Genomic DNA, 13020 nt, shown 5'->3' with positions numbered 1-13020 from the left:
CAAAACAAAGGAAATAAAGGTCAGAACGTGACAAATATTTAATGTAAAGTGGTCAGAAATGTAATTAGTTACAAAATGTATAGGGTGTCTGTAGGATCAGTGATGCATTGAATAGAATAGAATAGAGTGGAATATAATACAATATAATGGAATAGATTAGAATGGAATAAAATACAATATAATTAGTATATTTGCAGAGAGAGTTGGGAGTTGGTGGGTGGTGAGTGACTGATTGTTCCCTAAGTTCCAAAGTATAATTTTACTTTCATATTGTTTCTCTCGTCCTACTTTCTAATTGTCTACTCCCCAGATGCCCCTAGTGTGAAGATGGAGAATGACCCAGTGTATGTGCACGTGGGGGAGACAGCAGACCTGTTTTGTGTAGCAGATGCCAACCCCATCATCAACACTGACATGTTTTCCTGGAAATGGCTGATGAGAACCCCCATATCCCCATCTCATCTCACCTCTCCTTTCTCCTGATTTGATTTCCCTTTATCTGGCCTCTTTTATTTTATTTTACCATTTCTTGCCGTTTATCACTCCCCCTCTTAAATGCAGAGACGTGCCATATTTCACCGGCTCTAACTATCCTTCCGCCCCACCTCTCCCGGCTCCCGGCTCCCGGCTCCACACTCGGCCCAAATCCAGAAAAATGGCTTTCATTACGGAGAGTCGACTAAAGGGCACATTTATCAACGTACACTCTCTATCCTGTATCTAATGCTCTCTTTTTTTCTCTGTTTTACTATTTTTCTCTCTCTTTCTCTTTCTCCGCTCCCTCTGGAGTACCTGTACTGATCTTGCACAGGAGGGGGTGGGGGTGTACGAAGGTATGCATGCTGTCATCCTATCTTCCTCTCAATTACCCCTCTCTCTGTCTTCCTCAGGGCGAGGGGGAGATGGAGGAGATGGGGGAGCAGATCCAGGATGAGGCCACTGGGCAACTGACCATCCAAGGGGCAACTCGGGTCAACGCCGGTCGCTACCAGTGCACTGCCAACAACAACATAGCGCCCCCTGCCAGCGTGGCAGTCCAGCTGGTGGTGCACTGTGGGTCTAACGAGCTCTTCCAAGATCTATCAATCATGTCGTGTGAATACATCATGGGTGCAACGGAGTGGAAAAGCGTTGTGGGTGTCTTTGTTTGTGTGGCACCGTTAACTATTTCTATGCACATCTGTATGCATTTGCATGTATTTCATGTTTCTGTCTATCCATTTCTGTTTGTACATGTACAATATGAACATCTCTGGCTGTGTGTTTGTCCTTTCCTGTGTAGTTAAGCCGGAGCTCCAGAAGGGGGCTCAGTGGAATAAGGTGGCGAGCAGAGGGGATAGCACCAGAACAGCAGAGGTGGTGTGCCAGGGAGAGGGCATCCCGCAGCTCAACTTCTCCTGGGCTTCTCCTGCCTGCCCTATAGCCATATTGGCTGACTGGCGGCTCCGGCGGCTCAGGACAGACTGGCGGCTCTGGCGGGTCAGGACAGACTGGCGGCTCTGGCGGCTCAGGACAGACTGGCGGCTCTGGCGGCTCAGGACAGACGGGAGACTCTGGCGGCTCAGGACAGACGGGAGACTCTGGCGGCTCAGGACAGACGGGAGACTCTGGCGGCTCAGGACAGACGGGAGACTCTGGCGGCTCAGGACAGACGGGAGACTCTGGCGGCTCAGGACAGACGGGAGACTCTGGCGGCTCAGGACAGACGGGAGACTCTGGCGGCTCAGGACAGACGGGAGACTCTGGTGGCTCAGGACAGACGGGAGACTCTGGCGGCTCAGGACAGACGGGAGACTCTGACAGCGCTGGGCAGGAGGAAGGCTCTGGCAGCGCTGGACATACGGGAGCACCTGTAGGGAGAAGACGGAGAGACAGCCTGGTGTGGGGGGCTGCCACCGGAGGGCTGGTGCTTGCAGGTGGCACCGGATAGACCGGACCGTGCAGGCACACTGGAGCTCTTGAGCACCGAGCCTGCCCAACCTTACCTGGTTGAATGCTCTCCATAGCCAGGCCAGTGTGGCGAAGTGGAATAGCCCGCACTGGGCTGTGCTGTCGAACCGGGGACACCATGCGTAAGGCTAGTGAATGTACGCCGGCCCGGGGAGACGCACTGGAGACTAGATGCGTAGAGCCGGCTTCATGGCACTTGGCTCGATGCCCACTCCAGCCCGGCCGATACGCGGAGCTGGAATGTACCGCACCGGGCTATGCACCCGCACTGGGGACACCGTGCGCTCCACCGCTTAACACAGTGCCTGCCCGGTCTCTCTCGCCCTCTGGTAAGCACAGGAAGTTGGCTCAGGTCTCCTACATGGCTTCGCCACACCTCCTGTGTGCCCCCCTCCAATAATTGTTTGGGGGTGCCTCTCGGGCTTCCTTGCCAGCCGTGTTTCCTCATATCGCCGGTTCCTCTCTCCGGCTGCCTCTGCTCTCCTAGCTGCCTCCACCTGTTCCCATGGAAGGCAATCTTTTCCCGCCAGGATCTCCTCCCATGTGTAGCAACCCTTGCCATCCAATACATCGTCCCATGTCCATTCCTCTTTGCGCCGCTGTTGCTGTTGCCCGTTACCACGCCGCTTGGTCCTGTTGTGGTGGGTGATTCTGTAAGGGTTTTCCTGTGGTGAAGGAGAAGCGGACCAAAATGCAGCGTGATGGTTATTCATGTTTTTAATAAAGGAACTAGACATGAAATAAATAACAAAACAATAAATGTGCGAAAACCTAAACAGTCCTATCTGGTGCAAACACAGAGACAGGAACAATCACCCACAAACACACAGTGAAACCCAGGCTACCTAAGTATGATTCTCAATCAGAGACAACTAATGACACCTGCCTCTGATTGAGAACCATACTAGGCCGAAACATAGAATTACCCAAAACCTAGAAAAACAAACATAGACTGCCCACCCAACTCACGCCCTGACCATACTAAATAAATACAAAGCAAAGGAAATAAAGGTCAGAACGTGACACATCCACAAAACACAAAGGAAAACAGGCTACCTAAATATGGTTCTCAATCAGGGACAACGATAGACAGCTGCCTCTGACTGAGAACCATATCAGGCCAAACATAGAAATAGAAAATATAGAAAAACTAACATAGACTGCCCACCACAACTCACGCCCTGACCATACTAAATAAAGACAAAACAAAGGAATAAAGGTCAGAACGTAACACAACTGCTCAGCACCAGTATGTGTGCGTGCGTGTGTGTAAGAGTGTGTGTGTATGTGTGAATGGGTAAAAGGTCAGAGGTTAGGTCAGACATCAGGGCCCAGGGATGTTGCTATGATGTAAAACAAGTACTTTACAGCCAACTGCTAGAGTCCCATTGGTCCTAATTTAGCTACGTCCTCTCGTTTGTGTATGCGCTGCCTTGTCCACGATTTTATCAGTGTGGTAGGACCCTCCAGCTTATAGAGAAAATATTCAGTCTCTCTCGACAGTAGGAAGAGCAAGTCCTCAGTGTCAGACACCCTTTAGCTATGTCATGTATATTGATATATCTCTCCTACTTCCCCTGCCTATAGCTCTAATTCTCTTCTCTGTCAGATAACGCTGCAATAATGCGCTTTCCTCTCTCCGCGCGCAAAGGCTGAGTCGCCCTCTAGCTCTCTAGCAAGCCTATTCCTACGCCTGCGATGTCAACACTGCCCCTGCTCCCAGCGAGCCCCCTGGCCTCCATTGAACACATTTAATGTTTACCATAAAAAGCGTGAAATTACAATCCAATATCCACTGCTGCTTTTTTTCTCTCCCTCCGTTTTTTTTTTACTGCCTTGAATATTCATAATTAATCTGACGCAGCGATAATAAATGTTTTATGCTTCCTTATCATCAGAAGGCCGGGAAAGGAAAGAAGGCTGTATTCTATCCCTGCCCGCCTCGCTGCCGCTGTTTGGATTTAAAAAAGACAGATCCAAATAAGACTGACCCCTCTAACCTCGTACCTTATGAGCGGAACTGATAATGGAAATGATTTACTCTGCAAACAGAGCTGCCTATACGCCTGCAAGCACAGCTTCTCTCTCTCATTCTAGTGCTGAACTCTCTCCTTCTCTTCTGCTCTCTTCCTCTGTCGTTCTCTCTTGTTTATCCTTTCTACCCTCCTATTTCAACTACCCTTCTTTCTACCCCCCCTCTCTTTATCTCAGCTTCCATCTCTCTCTCTAACACACAGATCAACCAGATCCTCCCTCAGAGATCTGCCTGGTCAACTTCACCCATGCCTCTGCAACTCTAGAATGGATCCCAGGCTTTGATGGGGGATTGGAGCAGAGATTCCATATCAGGTGATAGAGCATTGACTACAGTTTGACTGAAAATCATGTGTCAAATATTGTGATCTCTTCCTTGCATTCATAAGCAACCAACACATCCTTGATAGTCATATTAGGAACAGGTCCGGATTAAGGGTCAATTCCATTTCACTCCTTTCAGGTTAGAGTCCATCTATGTACTGACTAAGATGCTGTTGATTGACAGCTACCGTTGGGAGCAAACATCTTCATTGTGACAGGCCTGTCCCCCGCCACTACATACAACTTTTCTGTCAACGCACTCAACTCCATGGGAGAGAGCGGCTACGCAGACAACAACTCAGTACACACCATCACCAGCGAGGGTCAGTCTAGAGCAAGTTCACAACATGACTTCTGGGTCTTAGCTAGGAGAGGGACAATGGTCGGACATTTGATGGTTTGGACTCCTGCCCAGCTGGTATTGAGATCATGTTATGTCTCTATGCCCCATTTGGTAGAACATTAATAATCTTGGCACAATATGGGGAATAGGATGTCATTTGACCTTTGACCCAGGTATATCTTGCAGCGTTAGAACAGCATTGATGGTTTTTTCCCTGTCTTCCATGGTTCTTCTAACCAGAGTGGGAAGGAGCAGTCCAGGAAGAAGATCCCTTTGGGGAGGGTAATTTCATTTCATTTTTGTTTGGACTGTGGAAAATGGCTATTTGCAAAGCAGCTAGCTTCATTTGGCTCTTTGAATAATCATGTGTGCTCTTTGAATAATGGTACTGTAGTTCTGGTCATAAATGCTACCTCTTTCCTTGTTTTAGTCTTCTATCAATGAAGGAAGTGAGAGACCGGCTTTCATACGGATTATTATTATCCCTTAATACGTTTGACTCAATATGCAATAAATATATTTACCACAAAAGAGTCAAAACTCAATTGAAGTTCAATTGTTTAATACCGAAGACGCAATAGCTGTAATAGGTGCCTGTCAAACGGTGCAGCCGTATACGTGCCTTTTGAGTGGCGCAGCACTCTCTTATATCCAAGCAAAGCTCCCCCACCCATAAAATGATATATCAGTAGTTTTCCACTCACATCACACAGCACTTTCCACTGAGCCTTTCACCCTGATTAAGGACATGGTCTTCTGCTAACCATGACCAAGGAGTTTCAATCATCTCAACCACTGCTGGCACAACTTCCTCTTATCTTGTTGCTGTTTAGGCCATTGAGAATACCTATGGTTTCCAGTGACCGGAGCCCTAACAGACAGTTACTTAAAACTACACACTCCCTAATATCAACTAATCCTATTTCTCTACTTTTACCATCACCTTACAATAACAAAACATTGGTCTACTTCCCCTTAATCACACAAAAGCTATTAATCACACAAACCACAATTATTTACAATCAAACAACCTGTTCCTGGTTCTTGCTTCCTTATGATGTCATCATGGTGGATCAACTCATTCCTGTTCTTGTTTCTCTTGTAAACCAGACACGAGAGGGTTGTCGCTGTATCATGGCGGTGGTTGGTGGGGCTCCGCTGCTGGCTCTCAACTGGCTGGGCTGCTTTCTGTGTCTGAGGTGGAAGAAGAGGCGTGGCCAGACAGGTAACCTTGGCAATACCATTGTCAAGGTTGTGTGACTGTTTTCTTCTGTATCTCAGTCTCAGAAACCTCTGCCCAAGTTACCAAAGAGTTGAGCCTGAATCTTAATGGAACTTTTTTATTTCTCTCTCCCGCAATTTCTCTCTCTGTGTCCTCTTCTCTTCCTCCTTTCCCTCCAAACACACCCCTCCCTCCCTCTCTTCTCCAGAGAGTAAAGGCAGTGTTTCAGATGGGAAGAAGAGTGAAGGTAATGGGTGAGTCATCATCTTAGTCTGTCTCTGTGTCCAGGCTAATCAGCACCCAATCCAGTCCAGTGGGTACAGACAAATGACTATACGTCCAATCCCCTCTCAGAGGCCTAACCCTGCCTTACTGACAGACCACACCCAGGACCCACAACAGCAAAACTACAGGACCCTGTGATGGACAAAAGTCTCCTGGTTTGTATGATGTAGTGTATCAACAAAAGAGCAATTCAGACGCTCCTGTCAGTCTAAATTTGCAATTGGGGGGCAAAGCAACAGTGCAAATACAGGTGTCACATCCAAAAATACTTAAAATGCCATACGCCATATTGCATTGACAGTGCTATGCTCTTGCGCACTGTACTGTAGTGTTCATGTCTTTGTATCTAGCTATTTTCTCCCTGAGGATTAAGAAAGAGTGACATACGAGTTGTGGGTGGGTGATGAGATGGAGGGTGTTGATTGGATGACGTTGATATGTCTTCATTTAAAAATGGGAAAATAAATAAATAAAAGATTGGGATAGGAGGATGTGGGTGGGTGGTCAGGGAGTTGGGATGTGATACTTTGTTTTCTATTTTTTTTTAAAGAATGGAGGTTAAATGCTTTGTTCTGTCTGTCATTTCCAGGTTCACTGTGTTCACAGCCAGCGGCTCCACCAGGTACGAGGTCAGAGGGCTGGTGAACCCTGCGGTCCAGCGCACCCTCCTCATCGACAGCGGGTGAGAACCAGACAGCAGCGTATATGGGTGCTATGCTGGGGTAAGAGGAGAGGGGGGGAGGAGGTGCGGAGAGGCTGGGGGAGGAAAGAGAGGGGGAAAAGGGGGATACTTAGTAGGTTGCACAACTGAGAAGAGGGAGTAAGGAGAGGAACGAGGGAGTAAGGAGAGGAACAAGGGAGAAAGGGGGATGACAGAGGGGGAGATAATAGAGAGAGTGAAAAACACAGTAAGGTAGAGTGGTGGATGAAGGGGAGAGAAGAGGAAGTTGACAAAATAAAGAGACAGAGGGAGGGGCTTAGAGAGGAATAGGAGAAGAATAAAGTGAGAGAACAGGAGGGTGAGAGGTAGGAGGATGCTAGCAGACAGAGGTGGAGAGGTGAACAGAAAAGGAAGGATTAAGGAAGAGGGAGATCGGTCAGAAGAGAGGAAGTGGAGGAGTCAGGCATAACGAGGGAAACAGAGGAGAGATAAACAAATAAACACCTTTGGCTGTTCTCAGAGTAGGAAAGGGAGATCGATAGCCCACAATTAGCATTCAAAATACACTTCGATCCTGGTGAAATTGCACATTGTGAAAGGCCAACAAGGCTTTGAACCCTGCAGAAAAATGTTAAGTAGAATATAACAACACCGTCAGAAAGAGACTATTAGAATAGGCTCTAATGCAAGCAAATTCTCCTCAGAGATGTTAGCTAACCTTGAGTTATAAAACAATATATCTAGTCTAGGCTACAAAATATACTGTTTGTCAGGTATCTCTCTACAGAGTTACCACGTACAGTACAGCATCTGTCTCTGTTTTTCACCTATGGTCTTTGTCCTCCCAGGAGAGCTCCCACTACTACTACCCCACCAGTGACTACTGCACCTCTCTCTACCCCCACCCCGAGGGAGCACAAGGGCAAGGTGAGAGAAATGAAAATACTACCTATGAATAATACATCACAAGAGCAAAGACAGAGACATTTCTCTGTTTAACATACCTCTTTGCCTCTCTCTTTTTCAAGATGGCCGCCACGACCCACTGGAGGCCATAGGCCATGAGTATGAGGAGGTGAGAGACCGGGGCATGTATCAGGACATGCTGGGGTTGTCTCTCCCACTGCCTCCTTCCCAGTTTGACCCCTGGTTACCAGAGCAGAGGCGAGAGTGGAGACCACCACCACCAAGCTACCCTCAGGTCAGCACAACCCCACTGGGATAAAGTACTAGTTATTGATCCCCTGTGGGGTGATGACCCTTATAGTTTCACAAATTGGACTTGATATGTTTTATCACCTTGGGTTTTTTCCAAATAACATAGAGATTGGATGGGAAGTTTCGCATCAAAATGATTTCAAGTTAGGATTTGGCCTACAGTGCTATATAGTACTGTCATGTCTCTCACCTTGACACAGCTTTCTTCTCCAACAGGGAAGTGGGAGGGACATGATTGCCCTGCAGCAGCCAATCAGAAGGAAGAATCTGGTGGATGAGTGATGCCCAGAGAGAAGCGACTATGATTTACCTTTTGAGCTCAGAGGACAGTTAGTTTAGGAAGCTTAGGCCTTGATTCCAGAATGTGGACAATACCTCAGACTCAAATACAAACTCTTAGTGCTGTGTTGGTATTGAGTACTATATGAATAGGAAGCCTTCCAACTGTTACTACCAAAAGGTACAGTATTTACAGTAGGTGAGTTTTTCGTACAGATTTTCTAGTAACAGTTGATTATACTCTACTGTACAAATAAAATGGATAATCTAGGCCTAGGCCTAACTGATACACAACCCCAACATGCCTCCAGTGTTTTATACAGATACATGTCAAATCCTAAATATTTCTCCAACAAGAGCTTTTACTGGAAATGTCACTCCAGCAAGATGAGAGATGAAGAGGAAGAGACAAAGTCAGAGAAGATGACAGGAAATTTCAATCAAGTTTTCATTCACGTGGGGCCACAGGTTTCCCTCCCTCCTCCCCAGACCATCTTCCTACCCCAATGCCCCAATTCCCTCTCCTCCTCTCTCCCACTCTCCTCCCTCCCACTTCCCTTTAGCCCAGTCAGTACTACATCCTACAGAGTCTGCACTCAGACAGGCAGGAAGACAGACAGGTAGACAGTGACACAGACAAGCGGAAACCATCTCCATACGCCTGCTTGCCGTGGGCACCTTGCCCTTTTGAACAACCTGCCTGTCTGTGACACACGTCCTTCACAGCAGCAGACGAAGCCTGGGATTATTACAACACATGGTCAGTGCCCAAGCCTCGATCTCCCTTCCCCGCAACCTCCCCCCCTGAAACAAAGAGACCGTGAGTCCTCCCGGTGCGCCCCTCCAGCCCTGGGGTGAGCCTCTGAAGGTCGGGGATGAAGACAGTAATTGAGCGTGGTAATGTGTTGTGAGGGTAAAACCACCACACTGTATCTACATGCTGCCTCCCTCCTGCTAATTCTGTTGTCTTTCACATTTCAGATTCAACTCATCATTCTAGAGAGAGAACATGCAGGCCATTAGTCCTACTGTGCGATGAGAAAGAGAGCGAGAGAGAGAGGAAGGGAGGAAGGCAGAGAGAGAGGTTAAGCGAGTGGAGAGAGAGAGTATGAGAGATAGATGTAATTTAAGGTCTATGTAGAAAGTCTACCCTCAGATAGCCCTCTAACTTGGTTTTATTGTGCAGATCTGTAGTTAGTTCAAGGTAGTTTAAGTTCATTGCAGGATATTGCTCCCTGGTCTGTACAGATTGAACTGATATGAACATTTTGACAATGTACCTGGTTACAAAGACTTGGTGGTGTTGTTCAGGTGAGGTTTCAGATTAGGAATCTGAATCACGCAACATTGTCCTGAGAAAATAGCATCTACACATGCACACACAGGGTTGTTCTTCCTCCTACTTCCCATAATATCTGTGTATGTGCGTGTGTGTACATGTGGTGGTGGTGGGGGGGTGTATGTGCGTCCGTGTGTGTGCCTGTCCCAGGACGTCAAAGAACAACACTACTTCCTCATAGCCCTCTGATAATTGCATAAAACTCACATTGAACACCCACTCACTCAAAAACATACAATATAATACACACAGACACAACCAATCAACACCTTACTTCCTCATTCTCCCTTCAGCTTGATTTTTCATACGGTAGCAGGCAGGCAGGCAGGCAGGCAGGCAGGCAGGCAGGCAGGCAGGCAGGCAGGCAGGCAGGCAGAGTCGAAAACGTAATCTTTATTCCAAGGGGGAAAATAGAATAACCACTGGTTCTATTTTAATGAGGATCATTCTGCCTGCTTTAAGACCTATTCTATTTCTGGAGGAAGTCTCCCATTAGATCTCAGATATTATTTATTATTACTACTCTGTATTGGGAACATTCTCACCAAATTGGTCTGAAAACATAATATTTACAGTTAGGGTCTATTTGAGATCATGCACGTACAGTGGGGAGAACAAGTATTTGATACACTGACAATTTTGCAGGTTTTCCTACTTACAAAGCATGTAGTGGTCTGTAATTTTTTATCATAGGTACACTTCAACTGTGAGACAGAATCTAAAACAAACATCCAGGAAATCACATTGTATTTTTAAGTAATTAATTTGCATTTTATTGCATGACATAAGTATTTGATCACCTACCAACCAGTAAGAATTCCGGCTCTCACAGACCTGTTTGTTTTTCTTTAAGAAGCCCTCCTGTTCTCCACTCATTACCTGTATTAACTGCACCTCTTTGAACTCGTTACCTATATAAAAGACAGCTGTCCACCCCCTCAATCAAACAGACTCCAACCTCTCCACAATGGCCAAGCCCAGAGCGCTGTGTAAGGGATGGGCTACAGGACAATAGGCAAGCAGCTTGGTGAGAAGGCAACAACTGTTGGCGCAATTATTAGAAAATAGAAGAAGTTCAAGATGACGGTCAATCACCCTCGGTCTGGGACTCCATGCAAGATCTCACGTCGTGGGGCATCAATGATCAAGGTGAGGGATCAGCCCAGAACTACACGGCAGGACCTGGTCAATGACCTGAAGAGAGCTGGGACCACAGTCTCAAAGAAAACCATTAGTAACACACTACGCCGTCATGGATTAAAATCCTGCAGCGCACGCAAGGTCCCCCTGCTCAAGCCAGCGCATGTCCAGGCCCGTCTGAAGTTTGCCAATGACCATCTGGATGATCCAGAGGAGGAATGGGAGAAGGTCATATGATCTGATGAGACAAAAATATAGCTTTTTGGTCTAAACTCCACTCGCCGTGTTTGGAGGAAGAAGAAGGATGAGTACAACCCCAAGAATACCATCCCAACCGTGAAGCATGGAGGTGGAAACATCATTCTTTGGGGATGCTTTTCTGCAAAGGAGACAGGATGACTGCACCGTATTGAGGGGAGGATGGATGGGGCCATGTATCGCGAGATCTTGGCCAACAACCTCCTTCCCTCAGTAAGAGCATTGAAGATGGGTCGTGACTGGGCCTTCCAGCATGACAACGACCCGAAACACACAGCCAGGCCAACTATGGAGTGGCTCCGTAAGAAGCATCTCAAGGTCCTGGAGTGGCCTAGCCAGTCTCCAGACCTGAACCCAATAGAAAATATTTGGAGGGAGCTGAAAGTCCGTATTGCCCAGCGACAGCCCCTGGTCTGTATGGAGGAGTGGGCCAAAATCCCTGCTGCAGAGTGTGCAAACCTGGTCAAGACCTACAGGAAACATATGATCTCTGTAATTGCAAACAAAGGTTTCTGTACCAAATATTAAGTTATGCTTTTCTGATGTATCAAATACTTATGTCATGCAATAAAATGCAAATTAATTAGTTAAAAATCATACAATGTGATTTTCTGGATTTTTGCAAAAAAAAACTTGCCAAATCATTAGTGTTTCAAATACTTTTTCTCCCCACTGTACGTGACTGTTCTTCTACAGTCTATTCTACATGAGTTCCCCCCACATTGCCAGGCATCTACGGTTGTCTCTACCCAGCTACCCAGATATGAAAGAGATTAATTCCAATGATTCACCAGACGGCTGGTGCTGTCTCTCAATTAGGTGTGTTATTTTCCATCATGGACTGTCAAGACACATTTGTCTCATTACTGAAAAATTGTCTTAAGTTCCAGTCAAAGTGACAAGCAGGTATTCAAATAGACATCTATTCTCTCCTGCTGCCGATATATCATGGAGGAGTGGAGAGGAACTATAATCTGCTAAATTGAAGGTTTGACAGCCTAATACAGGCACGTCAACGTCCATTTCTCTTCTCTCATGTCATGGGCGGTTTGATGTATTATGTGCAGAAGAAGGACCCAACGGTACGAGTAGGAATGGAAAACAAATTGAGAAATTAATTAGCTTAATATGAGATGTTTTTTCCTCTTTATACACCTCTTTTCTATACCCCTTTTCTACACAATAGAACCAAATACACCGGAATAAAAGTGAATACACATTTGTCAATCCCAGGTGTCTAATAAGGTTGCTGAACCAATGCACTAACACAAACCATACAATCAGTAAAACCTTTCCCTACATGCTGCAACACATTTTCACTTCTTGAACTAAGTAGAGCTGAAATAGAAAGGACCCCAGTCCTGCTCTACAAAAACATGAGAGTACATACAGACATCTTTAGCACAGTTTCCTGGAGCGGGTTTTGTGAGCAAAGAGAATGCAAAGTGAGTTTTAGATTTGGGTGAAACTCAAAAAAAAATAGAAGACTTGTCTTATGAAAGGCAGCTTTGAAATAAAAACAGAATTAATGGTTAATATTTGATGAAGGCTGATTTGAATACATGCTAAAGCTAAAGGAGTATGGTGAACCTCTTTAACTATTGATGTTGGCTAATGGCTTTAATGGCATGTCTGGACCACTTGGTTTAAAGAACACCAGAATACAATAAAACCAGTTATTCTAGCATTGCATTTAGAGTACATAGTGACTAAATGCATTTGCATGTTGGGTAGGATACAACAGCACAGGGCTTTTAAAGATGTGTAACATGCATTGAGGTATGCCCCAGGACTTTGCCATTCATTAGCCATAGAGGTAATAGAAAAACAGCTTAACTGACAGTCTTTTATTGAATGTAAAGTATTATTTCAATGTCCAATGTTCACCATTTTACAATATGTTGACAGCACTGCATTAATGTAAGCTTGCCTGTGCCTGTGATTCTCAGCCATGGTCAGTGAACTTC

The sequence above is a fragment of the Oncorhynchus keta genome, chromosome 34 (assembly GCF_023373465.1).
Source record: "Oncorhynchus keta strain PuntledgeMale-10-30-2019 chromosome 34, Oket_V2, whole genome shotgun sequence".
Classification (NCBI taxonomy): domain Eukaryota; kingdom Metazoa; phylum Chordata; class Actinopteri; order Salmoniformes; family Salmonidae; genus Oncorhynchus; species Oncorhynchus keta.
This window is presented reverse-complemented; position numbering follows the sequence as displayed.